The sequence below is a fragment of the Coregonus lavaretus genome (assembly GCF_964263955.1).
Source record: "Coregonus lavaretus genome assembly, chromosome: 7".
Lineage (NCBI taxonomy): Eukaryota > Metazoa > Chordata > Actinopteri > Salmoniformes > Salmonidae > Coregonus > Coregonus lavaretus.
The window spans coordinates 53277275-53295461 of NC_139994.1; the positions used below are offsets into that span (position 1 = coordinate 53277275).

Sequence of the window (18187 nt, forward strand, 5' to 3'; positions counted from 1 at the left end):
TTTTATCATAGGTACACTTCAACTGTGAGAGACGGAATCTAAAACAAAAATCCAGAAAATCACATTGTATGATTTTTAAGTAATTAATTAGCATTTTATTGCATGACATAAGTATTTGATACATCAGAAAAGCAGAACTTAATATTTGGTACAGAAACCTTTGTTTGCAATTACAGAGATCATACGTTTCCTGTAGGTCTTGACCAGGTTTGCACACACTGCAGCAGGGATTTTGGCCCACTCCTCCATACAGACCTTCTCCAGATCCTTCAGGTTGCGGGGCTGTCGCTGGGCAATACGGACTTTCAGCTCCCTCCAAAGATTTTCTATTGGGTTCAGGTCTGGAGACTGGCTAGGCCACTCCAGGACCTTGAGATGCTTCTTACGGAGCCACTCTTTAGTTGCCCTGGCTGTGTGTTTCAGGTCGTTGTCATGCTGGAAGACCCAGCCACGACCCATCTTCAATGCTCTTACTGAGGGAAGGAGGTTGTTGGCCAAGATCTCGCGATACATGGCCCCATCCATCCTACCCTCAATACGGTGCAGTCGTCCTGTCCCCTTTGCAGAAAAGCATCCCCAAAGAATGATGTCTCCACCTCCATGCTTCACGGTTGGGATGGTGTTCTTGGGGTTGTACTCATCCTTCTTCTTCCTCCAAACACGGCGAGTGGAGTTTAGACCAAAAAGCTCTATTTTTGTCTCATCAGACCACATGACCTTCTCCCATTCCTCCTCTGGATCATCCAGATGGTCATTGGCAAACTTCAGACAGGCCTGGACATGCGCTGGCTTGAGCAGGGGAACCTTGCGTGCGCTGCAGGATTTTAATCCATGATGTCGTACTGTGTTACTAATGGTTTTCTTTGAGACTGTGGTCCCAGCTCTCTTCAGGTCATTTACCAGGTCCTGCCGTGTAGTTCTGGGCTGATCCCTCACCTTCCTCATGATCATTGATGCCCCACAAGGTGAGATCTTGCATGGAGCCCCAGACCGAGGGTGATTGACCGTCATCTTGAACTTCTTCCATTTTCTAATAATTGCGCCAACAGTTGTTGCCTTCTCACCAAGCTGCTTGCCTATTGGCCTGTAGCCCATCCCAGCCTTGTGCAGGTCTACAATTTTATCCCTGATGTCCTTACACAGCTCTTTGGTCTTGGCCATTGTGGAGAGGTTGGAGTCTGTTTGATTGAGTGTGTGTACAGGTGTCTTTTATACAGGTAACGAGTTCAAACAGGTGCAGTTAATACAGGTAATGAGTGGAGAACAGGAGGGCTTCTTAAAGAAAAACTAACAGGTCTGTGAGAGCCGGAATTCTTACTGGTTGGTAGGTGATCAAATACTTATGTCATGCAATAAAATGCAAATTAATTACTTAAAAATCATACAATGTGATTTTCTGGATTTTTGTTTTAGATTCCGTCTCTCACAGTTGAAGTGTACCTATGATAAAAAATTACAGACCTCTACATGCTTTGTAAGTAGGAAAACCTGCAAAATCGGCAGTGTATCAAATACTTGTTCTCCCCACTGTATATATATATATATATATATATATATATATATATATATATATATATATATATAGATAGATAGATATATTGTATTATTTCTTACATTATTAGCCCAGAATGTTTTTTGCCGGACACCGACGTCTTGCTCCCGGACAAATGCCACCGATGCGGCCTGCTCCCGATGACTGTGGGCTCTCGTTCTCCGTGGCCGATGTGAGTAAGACATTTAAGCGTGTTAAACCTCGCAAGGCTGCCGGACCAGACGGCATCCCTAGCTGCGTTCTCAGAGCATGCGCAGACCAGCTGGCTGGAGTGTTTACAGACATATTAAATCTCTCCCTATCCCAGTCTGCTGTCCCCACTTGCTTCAAGATGTCCACCATTGTTCCTGTACCCAAGAAAGCAAAGGTAACTGAACTAAATGACTATCGCTCCTTAGCACTCACTTCTGTCATCATGAAGTGCTTTCAGAGGCTAGTTAAGGGTCATATCACCTCCACCTTCCTTGACACCCTAGACCCACCACAATTTGCATACCCCCCCCCCAACAGATCCACAGACGATGCAATCGCCATCGCACTGCCCTATCCCATCTGGACAAGAGGAATGCCTAATGTAAAAATGCTGTTCATTGACTACAGCTCAGCCTTCACCACCATAGTACTCTCCAAGCTCATCATTAAGCTTGGGGCCCTGGGTCTGAACCCTGCCCTGTGCAACTGGGTCCTGGACTTCCTGACGGGCCGCCCCCAGGTGGTGAAGATAGGAAACAACACCTCCACTACGCTGATCCTAAACACAGGGGCCCCACAAGGGTGCGTGCTCAGCCCCCTCCTGTACTCCCTGTTCACCCATGACTGTGTGGCCACGCACGCCTCCAACTCAATCATCAAGTTTGCAGACGACACAACAGTAGTAGGCCTGATCACCAACAATGACGAGACAGACTACAGGGAGGAGGTGAGGGCCCTGGCGGAGTGGTGCCAGGAAAATAACCTCTCCCTCAACATCAACGAAACGATGGAGCTGATCGTGGACTTCAGGAGATAGTAGAGGGAGCATGCCCCCATCCACATTGACGGGACCGCAGTGGAGAAGGTGAAAAACTTCAAGTTCCTTGGCGTACACATCACTGACAATCTGAAATGGCCCACCCACACAGACAATGAGATAAAGGAGCAACAGCGCCTCTTCAACCTAAGGAGGCTGAAGAAATTTGACTTGGCCCCTAAGATCTTCACAAACTTTTACAGATCCACCATTGAGAGCATCCTGTCGGGCTGTATCACCGCCTGGTACGGCAACTACGCCCAACGCATCACCGGGGGCACACTGCCTGCCCTCCAGGACACCTACAGCTCCCAAAGTCACAGGAAGGCCAAAAAGATCATCAAGGACATCAACCAACCGAGCCACGGCCTGTTCACCCTGCTATCATCCAGAAGGCGAGGTCAGTACAGGTGCATCAAAGCTGGGACCGAGAGACTGAAAAACAACTTCTATCTCAAGGCAATCAAACTGTTAAATAGCCATCACTAGCTGGCCTCAACCCAGTACCCTGCCCTGAATTTAGTCACTGTCACTAGCCGGCTACCACCCGGTTACTCATCCCTGCACCTTAGAGGCTGCTGCGCTATGTATACATACCTGGCTTTTTATTTTATTTTTTTATTGTGTGTGCGCATGTGTTTTTGTGTGTGGCTCACCTCTGCGGCTGGAACGCCCATACACACCCTGTCCACAGCAGGAATATTCTTCCCTGAGTACACCTGCAAGGAAGAGACATGAGAATTAATCAGAGGGAGGGAGGGAGGGAGGGAGGGAGGGAGGGAGGGAGGGAGAGAGAGAGAGAGAGAGAGGGATAAAAGGTACTCTCTGGACACGGATGCAATAATCTTATATAAACTGGTGTGCGTTCCAAATGGCACCCTATACAGTGCACTATACTTTTGACCAGAGCCCAAGTAATGCACTATATAGTAAATAGGGTGCCATTTGGGATGCAGCCCTAGTCTCAAGTGTTGTCTACTGTTCAGTCCAGTCAGTTTGTGAGTTCAGCATATTCCATCATACTGTATAAACCAATATCTTAATACAGAACACATGCAGCGTTCATCAACTATACTGAACAAAAATAAAACCGCAATATGTAAAGTGTTGGTCCCATGTTTCATGAGCTGAAATAAAAAAGAAGCACAAAAAGCTTATTTCTCACAAATGTTGTGCACAAATTTGATTACATCATTGTTAGTGAGCATTTCTCCTTTGCCAAGAAAATCCTTCCACCTGACAGGTATGGCATATCAACAAGCTGATTAAAAACAGCATGATCATTACACAGGTGCACCTTGTGCTGGAGACAATAAAAGGCCACTCTAAAATGTGCAGTTTTGTCACAAAACACAATTAAACAGATGTCTCACATTTTGAGGGAGCGTGCATAGGCCTGCTGACTGCAGGAATGTCCACCAGAGCTGTTGCCTTAGAATTTAATGTTAATCTACCGTAAGCCACCTCTAACATCGTTGTAGAGAATTTGGCAGTATGTCCAACCGGCCTCACAACCGCAGACCACGTGTAACCATGCCAGCCCAGGACCTCCACATCCGGCTTCTTCACCTGTGGGAACGTCTGAGACCAGCCACCGGGACAGCTGATGAAACTGTGGGTTTGCACAACCGAAGAATTTCTGCAGAAACGGTCAGAAACAGTCTCAGGGAAGCTCATCTGCGTGCTCGTCGTCCTCACCAAGGTCTTGACCTGACTGCAGTTCGGCGTCTAACCAATTTCAGTGGGGAAATACTCACTTAGAGAAGTGTGCTCTTCACGGACAAATCTCGGTTTCAACTGTACCAGGCAGATGGCAGACCGCGTGTATGGCATCGTGTGGGCGAGCGGTTTGCTGATGTCAACGTTGTGAACAGAGTTCCCCATGGTGGTGGTGGGGTTATGGTATGTGCAGGCATAAGCTATGGCCAACGAACACAATTGCATTTTATCAATGGCAATTTGAATGCACAGAGATACCGTGATGAGAGGCCCATTGTCGTGCCATTCTTCTGCAGATGCATATCTGTAATCCCAGTCATGTGAAATCCATAGATTAGGGCCTAATGAATTGATATCAATTGACTGATTTCCTTATATGAACTGTAACTCAGTAAAATATTTTAAATTGTTGCATATTGCGTTTATATTTTTGCTCAGTGTAGTATTTTCTGTACACCACCTATCATGTCATCCTGTCCATCTTACTTCAACATGGTCTCGCCCCAAACGCAACCAGTTGGTGCACACCAGATGATGTCATCAGTGTCTCCAGATGATGTCATCAGAAACACTTATCGTCTTTTATCTTTTACAAAACATAGAAACCCGTTGATTTCACATACTGTATGTCGATGTTGGGGTGGTGCTGGAGATGATGAATTTGATGTTGAAAAGGGTGGAATTTATTTTATTGCACATAACATAAGGAAATGGATGAAGGGGTGAAATAACAACACTAGACTTCATTCTTGAGCATATGGGGCCGTCTGAGGCTGAGGCTGGGGCTGAGGCTGGGGCTGAGGCCGGGGCTGGGGCTGAGGCTGGGGCTGAGGCTGAGGATGGGGCTGGGGCTGGGGCTGAGGCTGAGGCTGAGGCTGAGGCTGGGGCTGGGGCTGGGGCTGGGGCTGGGGCTGGGGCTGAGGCTGAGGCTGGGGCTGGGGCTGGGGCTGGGACTGGGGCTGGGGCTGGGGCTGGGGCTGGGGCTGGGGCTGGGGCTGGGGCTGAGGCTGAGGCTGAGGCTGAGGCTGGGGCTGGGGCTGGGGCTGAGGCTGAGGCTGGGGCTGGGGCTGAGGCTGGGGCTGGGGCTGGGGCTGGGGCTGAGGCTGAGGCTGGGGCTGGGGCTGGGGCTGGGGCTGGGGCTGGGGCTGGGGCTGGGGCTGAGGCTGGGGCTGGGGCTGGGGCTGAGGCTGAGGCTGGGGCTGGGACTGGGGCTGAGGCTGGGGCTGGGGCTGGGGCTGGGGCTGGGGCTGAGGCTGGGGCTGAGGCTGGGGCTGAGGCTGGGGCTGAAGCTCAGTAATCCATTGACAGTTTATACAGAGAGTACAACAGTTTTGGTATTCTGCGTAGGATTCGGCTCCCGCCTAGATCTTGCAGCAAACTGCAGATAAGAACATGTCTGGAGTTTCACCACTCCTCGTCTGCAAACAAACTCTCTGTGTGATATTTGAATTTGCATTTAACACCATTTTTTCATCTTCTTCCAGAACAAATATCAAATATCATCTGCCAGAGGTCCAAGCAGGCTAATCACCTTCCTCCGACAAGTCAACATTTTCAAGTCGGCATCATCAAACAAACCGACACTTAGACAAGCAAAATGGGTTCCGAGAGTACACAAATAACACAAATTGTTGTCTAAATTAAGCACTTAGCACATAGAGCAAAAGTTCCACCGTGCAACAACAAGGACAGAGTTTTAAATGGTTTCAAAGGCCACTTGTAAGATCTGGCAATTTAGATCTCATTCAGACCTTGACAGGAAGGACTGACACATCTCTCCTCTCCTTGGGGGAAGGATTTCAGGATAATTGTGCCAGCTGTATTTCTGCCTACCTCTTCTCAGGTCTGAATCATACAATCCTTGGAAAGAGCGCCATGGTGGCATAATGGCATACTGTAATGGGGGACCTAATACACATGTCAAATGCTCTGTTTATCTGTCTGTCTGTCTGCCTGCTTGCTTGTCTGCCTGTCCATCCATCTACTGTATCTGTGTGTCTCTAGATTTTCCCTGACCAGCCCTTTCCTATCCATGTAATGCAGGTGCTATGAGTTAGTAGTACAATGAACATGATGAGTAAATGTATGTTTAATGCATTGCTGCATTGAGATGAGCATATGCCTGAGTGCAGGCCAGGGTATGTTAAACGTATGTAGGCGCCTTCTCTCTGAAGTCATGAGATACCTTTACAATTCCATTTACGTTTGTGAGAAGGTACTTCAAGTCTCATGAAGGTGAATGAATATTAGGCCATGAAACACCTACTTACAGCAAGGTTTTCTCTTCCTGGTCAGCTTGTCTATTCGGAGCAGTACTCATGGAGCAGAAATTAAGTTACAACCTTTTGGTGCAGTGAAACTAGTTTTTTAAGTAAATTATTAAGCATCAGCTTTAATAGCCAACCCTTCCCACTCATTTCAAAAGATACGTCCAAAATGGTACCCTATTCCCTTTATAGTGCACTACTTTCGACCAGCACTATTTGAGACGCAAGCCATGCAACCTTGAGAACAAGAAAGCCCCAGTGATGCCAGTTCAACCTTGACAAACAACAATGTCTTATTGCCACGAATAGCATGTCAAATGTGAACTGTGTTTGCTTAAAAGCCTGGGGGGCATCCGCTACCGTTGGGGACTTGGGACTTGGACACGCTACTCCCCTAGATTTGCTTCTTTGACGATAGCCTGCTGCGCCACAGCACTGCTACAATGCTAGTAGAGACGGGTGGAAGAAGTAAAGTTCCTATCCTAACGAAGGCAATTAACAGATAATTCCCTCGTGCCCCGAAAGCTGTAATGGCTGTCACGGTGGCGACAAGGGGGTGGTGGTTAACCGGATGAGGCGACGGTCGATGGCCCACACACACACCTTCTCATACACAAACGCACATACACACGCACACACACACGAGTGCTCACAAGCACAGACACGGTTTAGAGAGAGAGCAAGGCGTCTGTCTCCTCTGCCGCAAACAGCTGGAATCACAAAGATGAAACCACATCCCACAACATTAACATTAGTCTACTTTTGAGGTCTGAAAACATCTGACAAACTTGAACTGATTTTGAAAAGTTCCTTTAGGCTGCTCTTGTTTTAACATGCTGTTCCATAGTACTTCAGTAATTAAAATTGTACAGTAAACACGGAACATGTCAAACAAATGACAACATTGACAGAAACAACAATCACATCGATATTTTAGTAAAGGGATAGTTCACCCAAATTACAAAATGACACACTGGTTTCCTTGTAGCACATATTCAAGTCATGGTACAGATTTTTGCATTTTTTGCACATCAAGTTCAAATCATCTATAAGTGACTTTGTTGAGCTTCACAATCAATTTTAGATACTTTTGAATGATTTAGACATGATGCATGAAAAATGATAATATCGGTACCATGACTTGGATGGGATTGTGCCACAAATGTTAAAATGAAAACAGTGCCAGGGAAACTAAACCAAAAGCATGGATTGTCAATTCTTGTCCATATACTGCATACAGGGTAAGGACACCAATATATAATTTTGTAATATGGATGAACTATCCCTTTCACGATCAGAAAAAATTATAAAAGTAATTCTATCAACGGTAAAATCATAATGATGCTAGGGTCTTACAGAATGTATCTGCCAAGCATTGAGCCTCACCGCTCATAACTCACACGTCCCAATACAGATGTAGGATCTTAATTTGAACCAGTTTGCTACAGCAAGAAAATAATCCTGCAGCAACAGGAAGTGTGAATTATTATGTGGATTATAATAAATGGGCATTTTGGTAGGGTTTGATAAATTTGTTAGGGCAAATTAAGTCTGAAATTTCAAATGGAAAATTACAAACTTTAGAAGCGTTTTAAACCTCAAATACACTACAAGTTTGCATTTCCTGCTGTGCAGGAAAATTCTCTGCAACAAAAGAACCCACAAATTAAGATCCTACATTTGTATGGATAACATAGTCACACGACTCCTATAACATCAAACAGCTTTCATAAAAAAGTTTCTCTCTGAGTTTCTGAGTGACTGGAAGGTCACAGTGACAGCGCAGGGCGTGCAAATGCTAACTGGCGGACGTGCCGTCAAAACAGACCGATCAATAATGCCGCCACGTTAACCGCTAACCCCGAGGTTAAATGCTAACCCATGAGGCCTCGACAGTCATCGTTGGGAGGTAAATGCTTCTTCCTGAGTGAAGGAAGAGGAGGAGGAGGCATCTGACAGATGATTGATGGGCTGTCAATCGCTTGAGAGACATGCTCAGATTTATGGCGAATCCGAGGCGCTGCGGCGGTTGAGGTGGCGCGATCATTGATCAATTCGTTATCTCTGCTCTACGGCCGGATTGCACCAGCTGTGGTGGGAGGAGATGGCAGCCCGCCGGGAGTGCTTCGATGCCTTCAGCGCCGATGCTTTTGGGTACCAAGTATTCTCTCCAATGTAAATCATGAAATATGAAATAAAGGAAGGTAACCATACATAGCTCTAAGCTAACTTATCACATGTTACAGAATGTGAAAATCAACTTTGAAACGTCAAAGAAGACGAGCAAAGTGTGAGACAAGATCTTATTAAGTAACTCCTCTTCCCACAATACATTATCAATCCCGCCTGTTTTATTCAAAGCTTGATTGTTAAATACCTCGTGAGTGTAGGTGAATGTGTCTGTGATAGATTGAGAGGGGGAAAGATTGCGAGAGATGGCGAGGGAGGGTTTGAAGAGACGTCAAGTTTGGACAGATGTCGACGAAGGGCTGTTGCCGTGGCGATGCTTCCTGCCATTACGGGCTCGTGGAAGGAACATCTGGTCTTGGCCAGGGTGTTAATCTGGGCGGTGATTAAGCGGCGCCCATTACCTAGCATGCCGAGCACCACTCCATACTCACTATCCCAAACCTGCGAGGTGGGGGGGAGTGTGTTGTCGGGCTTAGCGGCACAGCTCGAGAGAGAGAGAGAGAGACCTCATCTGTGTTGCCTCGCAGAAAATCAAACCCTTCCCTTTTTCGCACACTTCTCCCCACACTTCTCCCTACAGCAAGAGACAAACAGACAATTTTCAGCCCTATGTATTGTATTTTGCATTGTATTATGTATGTGATACGTGGATGGGATATGACTGTGATATATGGTTGTCTCACCTGGCTATCTTAAGATGAATGCACTAGCTGTGGGTCGCTCTGGATGGGAGCGTCTGCTGAATGGCTAAATTGTAATGTAAATGTAGTGCTATGTATGTATATTTATGTATATTATGCATTTTATTTGTTGTGCTGTTTCCTGTCTGCACCCCAGGAAGAGGAGCTGCTGTCTCGGCAGAAGATAATCAGGAGTCCTAATAAATACTAAATACATTGTGGAGTGACACCTCGCCAGCCTTCCGACTCTCTGAGACCTGGATGACATACTTAAGAAGTAATCGGGGACTAACAGCAGGCATGTTCTTAACTCAGCCCTGTTTTGAAGTGGAGCCATGTTCAAATCCCACGCATACGGACGATGGCCCATTTTCAGAAATCTATCTCTTTAACAACCTAGATGGAAGGAGCCCGTCCTGTCAACAGATTCAGTAACCTTCAATTAAAGACGTATTAGCAGATCTGAGCAGATTTGGCTGTGGGGATATTCTGTGAGATATTAGGGCTGATATTCCAAACTCCAGTTCTTTGTGGGGTAGAAGCTAGGGCTGTGTCCCAAATGGTACCCAATTCCCTAGTGCAGTATTGTTGACGATTTGGTCAAAGGTAGCGCACTACATAGGGAATAGGGTGCTATTTGTGACACAGGCTATGTCCGCTCACTTTCATTATTGCCTTGTAATCTAATCAGCAATTGGGTCTTTCCACCAATTCATTGCCTTTTGAGAAGTGTAACTTGGTTTTCCCATCCATCACAAAAAGTTACATGTAAAAAAATACTATAGTAAATGACTACAGTAAGTGCCAAATAAAGTAACAGGGTTGAGGATTTCATCATAAATCTGTCACAACTTCCTCCGAAGCTGCCACCTCTCCTTGTTCGGGCAGGCTTCGGCGTTCGTCGTCACCGGCCTTCTAGTCACTGCCGCTCCTCATCTTATCATTCCATTTGTTTTGTCTTGTTTTTACACACACCTGGTTAATATCCCCTCATCAGTACCTGTATAAGTGTTCCCTCTGCCCCCTTGTCTTTGTGTGTGATTGTTTATTGTGGAGGACAGTAAAGCTCGGTGGAGCTCCGTATTTTGTATCGCCAGGATATTTCCCTGTGTGCCTTGTATTTTCCAGTGCGCCTGTGTCACGCACTAGAGTGTTTTGACGCATTTCTGCGTAACTCTGTATTCGCGGAATAAAGCCTGTTATTCTGGGATTTGCCCTGTGCCTGACTCCTTTGACATCACCTCATTACAAAATCAGCCATAAATCCCCTTGTGACAGGGGGAATGGAAGCTTATTGTGTGTAATAGGGAGTGATAATTGAATGCAAGCTTCACACAAAAAAAGGAACTTGCTAAACATTTCTAGCCTGTCTATATGGGTGACAGGGTTGATGTGTTATGCTCGACCTGTTCAGTTTTCCACCACAAAACACCAGAAAATTGCCAAAAAGAGTAGAACCAGCTCACCTGCTTTCGCACTAGGATTTGACTATTAGATGTTCAATGTTTCACCATATTAAAATGAGAGCTCAGTCCTAAAAATGAGGGACAAACATAAATAAATCATTATTCAGATGAAATAATAGTCTTCAGAAATGACTTTGTCAAAGCAACAAAATAACTAGGGGTTTACAATGGTGGTGAAACTTGGAGAATTTGTTTGGTTTAGTGGGTTGAAATCTTCCTAGAAGTGACACAGGGTTGATGAAGGGACATGTCAAAATGCAGAATTTGGAAACTTTAGCAAGCCTTTAAAATCATATTGATTGAATTCTCCATGTGGTCTACCTTAAAGGGCACTTCATTTGATATAACAGGCTTTGAAAATTCAATATTGGTGCACAATTTCTACCTAAAATACCAAAGGGACGCAAAAGGCACTCTTTTTGTGGAACGACAAAATTTATTTCAATATGGGGAACCACGCAAGAGGCATACTGTGACCGAGAAGTGACATCACAGTATCAACGTTGAGGGAGGAGGAATCCTACAGAAACAGCCGGGGTGCATTCAGTGATGTGAAACATTCAGAACTTCAGATTGTTGCAGATAGAAATGTAATGAATAGAGCTGCCATGATGTCCAATGCTATGTGAAGGGAAATCATATTTGTTATATAGATTTCTATCAGAAGGTTTTGTAAAGTTGAACGGACCCTAGCCCTTGAGGATTGAGGACCTGGGTCATATTCACTAGGAATGAAACAGAAGCACACAGGCTGAAACGGGGAGGGACTACCTGATCTTGTCCAATAAGAAACGCTTGTTTCCATTGCTAAATGTTTTGGCGGCAGGTAGCTTAGTGGGTAAGAGCGTTGTGCCAGTAACCGAAAGGTCGCTGTTCTAATCCCCGAGCCGACTAGGTGAAAAATCTGTCGATGTGCCCTTAAGCAAGGCACTTAACCCTAATTGCTCATGTAAGTCGCTCTGGATAAGAGCGTCTGCTAAATGACTAAAATGTAATGTAAAATGTTTTGCTACTGTATTCATTAATGAATACAACCGTGTAAGGTGATGTTGCTACTATGAGTGTGGTAGTAAACGGTGGTACTGTACCTTAGAGAGATCGCAGATTCTCAACAGGTCGTTCTGGGCGCCGCCTTTATGGACGCGTGCGCGTTCCCGAGCCACGTCCACATCTTCATCCTCCTTGGAGAATGACTTTCCAGAAATCAGTCTGGAGAAAAAAAGTATACAAAAATGCTTAAACCCCACATTCTCACAATCCTTATGAAGCCAACAATATAAATCCCAAATGATGACAACCTGGTAATATATGCTAATGTTTCTCTAATGGGAGAATTAGTTTCAATTTCTCACAAAATGCAATTTAGGTAATGGAGATAAGTTACTATGACAACTTCGGTTCGTAATTAGGTGAAGCAAAAAGGATAGACACTTAATGATATTTCACTAACAATGTTAACAAGATGTCGAATGACGAATATGCATTATTGGGCTAGTAAAAAGATAAATGGATAAAATATGTAAATGAAAAACAAGGAACATTTTTGAGAAATCATCTCTGATACTGTATGTAAACATCTTTACTTAAATATATTCTTCTTCTATTCTTGCCTGGGTTTGTAGCAAAATTTATACTGGATAAGGAGGGTGATGGTGAACATGACTGCCCCCTGGATGGCCATGGCACACAGGTTCTTCCCCACCATGTCCCAGCTGAGGGGGTCCTGGAAACGGTCTTCCCCTGGGAGAGACAAAAAAACACACCGTTCTTCATCAAGAGAAACATATTGTTTGAAACTGCTAAAGACCTGACGAAGACCTTTGTGGATCGAAACTTTGTCAATAGGGAATGCAATTGGGGCCTTTCTGTTCTTTGCAACTACTATACACAATAATCACGTCAGATGGCTGTCCCTAGAACTCAATGGGATTGGTCTAAATCTAGATGTTTCTTTAAAGTTGACAGCAACTAACTTTAATCCTTAAGAGTCTATGGACACACCCATGCGTCAATCTAAGTAATATAATTTAAAAAATCCCCATCAAAATCTGTCAGTTTAAACTAGATATATCCGTTTTTTTTGTATGGGCTGCGTCTCAATCCGCTGCATCCGCCTATGTCAGCCTTCTGCATCTGTGGTGGAAGGTGGCCGAGCTACAGCGGTGTTTGTCAGATCATGAGACAGCCCAAAAATCGGTCATCTCACGAAAACATCTGTAGCGTGTGTTCTCCATTTTGCTCTACGACCCCCACAACTGTCACGGGACTCGTCTGGAGGTAAACCATACAAATGAATGGAAGTATGGAGGTAGTTTTGTGCCAACAAAAATAAGGGGTTAAATATGTGTCCAAAAAAACTACAATATTTCCTGAGCTTTCTTATATCTCCAAGATATGACAGACACTTCAAAACCTTATTCCTTATGATTTATTTTTGCCATTTATGAATGTGTTAGTCAATGCGTTTATATGGGTGGTCCTGCTGTAAATGAAATGCAGCTTATAAAGGCTTCATAAAGCCTTCATAAACACTACATTAATGTGTTACAAATCATCTATAACCGTATGTCATGCTTTATAAAGGGTTCATAAATGTGGCATAACTGTGTGACATAACAACCAATGTCAAATGTGACATAAACCTGTGCTTTATAAAGGGTGGCATAAGCACAGCTTAATAAAGGCATTTTAAATCATATTAAATGTAGGCTTCACAAAGCATTTATAACCCTATCATGCATCTTAGTAGAACATTGTAACGCCAGGATAGTGGGTTTGATTGCCAGGACCACCCATACATGAAAATGTATTCACACATGACTGTAAGTTGCTTTGGATAAAAGCGTCTGCTAAATTGTATTTAATATTTTATTACTCTAAAACATTTCTAGGATGGGCCAACCTCTTTTCCTCTTGGGTGCATAGTCAATATTGGACCTGACCTCAACCTTCCCCAAAATGCTGTGCTGCAGCATGACGCTCTAAAGTGCAGTCACGCACAGCAAGGAAAATTGGTAGGGCCTTTAAGAATCTGTAATTTTATTTGGCCTACTTCTGTTTTTAGTTTTTCCAGGTTTTGGATTCCCCACATTTGTTCTTGTTTTCCCAGTTTTTTCACAATTAGATTTTCTGTGTTCACAACAATGCTTAAACCACATCAGGGGATGACTTTTAAGATCTGGGAAAACTCTAAGAAACTTTTTGAGTGTAGTTGCCCTTTAATTCAGTAAGCATGCCCTGCAATGTTGTTTGCTTAGCAGGTTTGCTGTAGCGCAGTAAGAGCACGTGATGATTATGTATTCCATATACAGTGATTCGCATTGTGGCCGCCAATGGAATGGGTGGAGTAAAAGGCCAGCAACACTCCGTATTATTCAAAGCCCCATGAAATGACACCATATATACATTCTACAGACCCTACTGAGTATTTCCTACAATACTTTTACTGTGGCACCCAGAATAGTTCTTGCTCTAAGCCAATAAGTATTCAATATACAGTGATTTGCATTGGTGGCATTTATTTGACCTTGGAACATGTTTTACAACCCAAATGTAATGCAATTGTCACTTAAATATGAACAAATATGAATCATTGTTAACGTTTAGAAAATTATTTTTCATATGTCATTAAAAAATACAGGTTATTGACACTTTTCTACTATTACATGGGGGACTTTTATTTTGAAATGTTCTGAAATTCCGTGACCCGGAAGTACTTTTTTAGTTTTGCTGACGAGACGCTGATCATGTGATGAGTTCACAAATCAAATGCCCACTTGTGGTGCCACTGGACAGTGAAAAATAAGTAACTTAACCTTTATTGTAATTTAAATTAGTTTGTAGTAGTACAGCCACGTCTCATAGTCACATCATCAGATTTGTAAATGAAAGAGGAATATAATAATACTAATTGAATGGAGTTTCCCATCTTCCCATTTAGAGTTTCAGGCGCAGCACAGAAATGCCCTTATCTAGATTATGTGACAAAGGCATTTCCTAACAGACCTGCTAACTTTCTTTGTTTTTACTTTTAATTTTGGAACCAAAATGCAGTACCTCCAGCAGGCAGAGAGGCAAGAACCATTTGTCCACCAGCTCAGGGTCAAGCTACACTATTCACGGCCCTGTGTAGTTTTCAATGTAATTGCATTGCTGGACTTTTTGAAACTTCATGTATTTGTACAAATAAAAGGACGGTTTGGTTTAAACATGTCTTTAATGTTTATTTCTTTAAGCTGTTTGTGATAATTCCCTTAGTGATACTACATTTGTGTTTACATCAATAATCCTTTATGTACAGTATGTGTTATGAATGACCAAAGGTGTCTGACTTTAACTTAAGTACAGCATCATGCGATATAGAGTCTTTATGGATGTGTTATGAATGACTGAAGGTGTGTCAATTCGAAATTAGTATTACAGGATACTACATCAAGTGTAAATAGGTTATTAACGTTCTGCTGCTTTATGAAGGTTCTCTCGTGAGCCACAGGTTTCTGTTGGGTGTGAGAGGTATTTAAATGGGTTGATGGACCTGCAAAGCTACTGTGTGTGTGTGTGTGTGTGTGTGTGTGTCAGAACCAAGATGATTTGAAGTAGTCCAACCTGAGAGTACCGCACCAGGTATTCCTGTTCGGTTCCCATGCTGGAGACCAGGGCTTGATCACAACCTATTACAATGGTGCCAACATTTTGTGGCTGATCATTAAGCAAGAGAGTATGCATCCTTCAAAACAACATGTCACCCTTTATAAAGCACGTGTTTATATCATATTCGACATAGTGGGTTATGTCACATTTTACTTAAGGGTGATTATGTCACACAGTTATGCCACATTTATAAACACTTTATAAAGCATGACATGTGGTTATAGATGCTTTGTAACACATTAATGTAGTGCTTATGAAGTCATTATGAAGGCTTTATGAAGCCTTTATAAGCTGAACGTAATTTAAAGCGGGACCCTATGGGCTATAGTAGGACAGGCCAAATACTATATTTTGGGGGGATACCTAAAGGGGTCCTACATTTCCAAATCAAATAGCTAAATGATCCATGGTATGACCATCTTAAAACCATTCCATGTGTTAGCTTAGTACCCCCCCCCCTCTAGTACACTCTCTCTCTGCCTCCCTCCATCCCTATCCATCTCTCTCTCAGTCTCAACAGCCCCTATGTGCTGGAGGGATGAAAGACAGAAACGGAAGCGTTTTCAGTCTCATTCTCTCGCAAATAGGCCCTCTCCAGACTAGCCTTTTAAGCTGTGATTGCTTTCCTCTTTAAGCTTGCCGCCGCAAATGATTCCTCAAACGGCTATTTCCTGCCAGATCTATTCCCCAGATAAAGCCTTTGCTCCTGCCTTTCATGTGTCTCTCTGCCTCTCAATCTCCCCCGTGTACCTATCCCCTTTTGCTTTCTAGATGTAGCGTTTGAGAATGGTGGCCGAGGGCTACGGTCACGTTATTGGTCAAATGTTACCCCTCCCCAGGGACTAAAAAATCCTATTTGGTAATAATGTAGCGACACTTAAGAGGAGGAGATGTGTGTGCTTAGTACTGTAAAGGGTAGTGGTAACATACATGGGCACTATGTGTGAAAGTATAAAGGTATAAAGATGCTGTAAAGGCATTGTAGAAGTAGAGGACTAAAGTAAACAAAGTAGCTAAGCTATTGACGTTTGGTAAATCCTAAACCCCAAAATGTTCGGTATCAAATGTTGTTACTGGAGAATAGTCAGAACCTTCCTCCCACCTGTTTTATTGTCACCTACAACAATGAACTGTTGAGTTAAATTAATCTGCCAATTCCCTCCATTTCTTTTCAAGGATATTTAGACGACAATGTGCAGCAGTGGAAAGTTTGCACCTGTTATTCTCTACAGAATATTGAAAAGCTAAAACCATGACATTGTCTTTCTTTAAACTGTAATGTACTTTCTTTCTTTTCCTCCAATTATTCAGCTTCATTTGACCTTTCATCCGACCACTTAAATGTTATTCCATCTCACTAGGAGGGAAGAGCTTTGCACTGATGAATCTTTTTTCTTTGCTGTTCCCATAGTAATATAATAATAAATGTCACTTTTATCCAAAGCAATTGACAGTACAGTGACAGTATATATTAGTATGAAGCCTATGTGATCCCTTTAGAGATAGTGTGGCATTATGTACACTTAAGTGTCCAAAAGTTTTATACAAAATTATTTTTTACATTTCCCAAACAATTTCCTCCCTATAGTGTGGTATTTAAGCACAAAGGTGGTGTGGGGGGATGCTCACCAAAGCTTTCAAACAAGGTGGCCATGGCCTGGTTCTTGCCCATGTCGATGAGCCCTCGACCCAGACAGAAGTGCGGGAAAATCAGCAGCACCTGCTTCACAATGTCATTGATGTGCGAGATTTTCTGTCAGGGGGAAAAACGAACAGAAAACAACAACAATTTATCAGCGACTTATAAAAGACGTAAAAGACAGCAAAACATAAGGGCACATTATGGCTTTAAATCACATTACATGGAACCCGCTGTCTGTGTTGCGCACGCGGAGGCACAGGTCTGTCAAGTGACCTGAGGGAAGAAGCGGGTTTGGAGTTTGCGGTTGCGGTTGCGGGAAAAGAGTGCTCTTGGCGTTAAGAGTGTTCCGACACTCCCCAGATAATTAAAGCGCATCCTCAGTGCGCGCTCATCAGCCGAGGCACACTGCTTGCTTGAATTGGGCGCCAAATGACATGGAAATGAGCCTTTGCTTTTTGACTTGTCATTTAGGGCACGCTCGCTCGGTGATGTCTCCCTCACCCGCGTTACGTGAGGGCAGGAGCAGCTGCTCATACAAACAGATACAAACATTCTCATCCCAAGCACTGAGACTTTGAAAGATTCCGGGTGACATACACCTTCCGACTTGCTATAACAGACACATTCACAGGAATGGACTCACGCACACACACACAGACATACCATCTTATTGGCTGTTCATTACCCAGGTTAGGGCCCTTCCTGCTTTAAAAAAATGAATAAATAAATACAAATTACAGAAATACAGTTGAAGTCGGAAGTTTACATACACCTTGGCCAAATACATTTAAAATGTTCACAATTCCTGACATTTAATCCTAGTAAAAATTCCCTGTTTTAGGTCAGTTAGGATCACCACTTTATTTTAAGAATGTGAAATGTCAGAATAATAGTAGAGAGAATGATTTCTTTCAGCTTTTATTTCTTTCATCACATTCCCAGTGGGTCAGAAGTTTACATACACTCAATTAGTATTTGGTAGCATTGCCTTTAAATTGTTTAACTTGGGTCA

At 43.5% G+C, this 18187-nt stretch overlaps 1 pseudogene across 1 annotated transcript in view; it reads right to left on the reverse strand.

Annotated features, from left to right (window-relative positions):
* Nucleotides 1–18187, reverse strand: part of LOC311132586 (phospholipid-transporting ATPase ABCA1-like) — a 256970-nt pseudogene that overhangs the window by 37279 nt on the left and 201504 nt on the right. The window contains exons 40-43 of the transcript in view: nucleotides 17163–17286; nucleotides 12494–12623; nucleotides 11972–12092; nucleotides 3218–3280 (exon numbers count right to left, since the gene is read on the reverse strand). The product of the transcript in view is annotated as a phospholipid-transporting ATPase ABCA1-like (transcript). The remainder of the gene's footprint in view (nucleotides 1–3217; nucleotides 3281–11971; nucleotides 12093–12493; nucleotides 12624–17162; nucleotides 17287–18187) is intronic.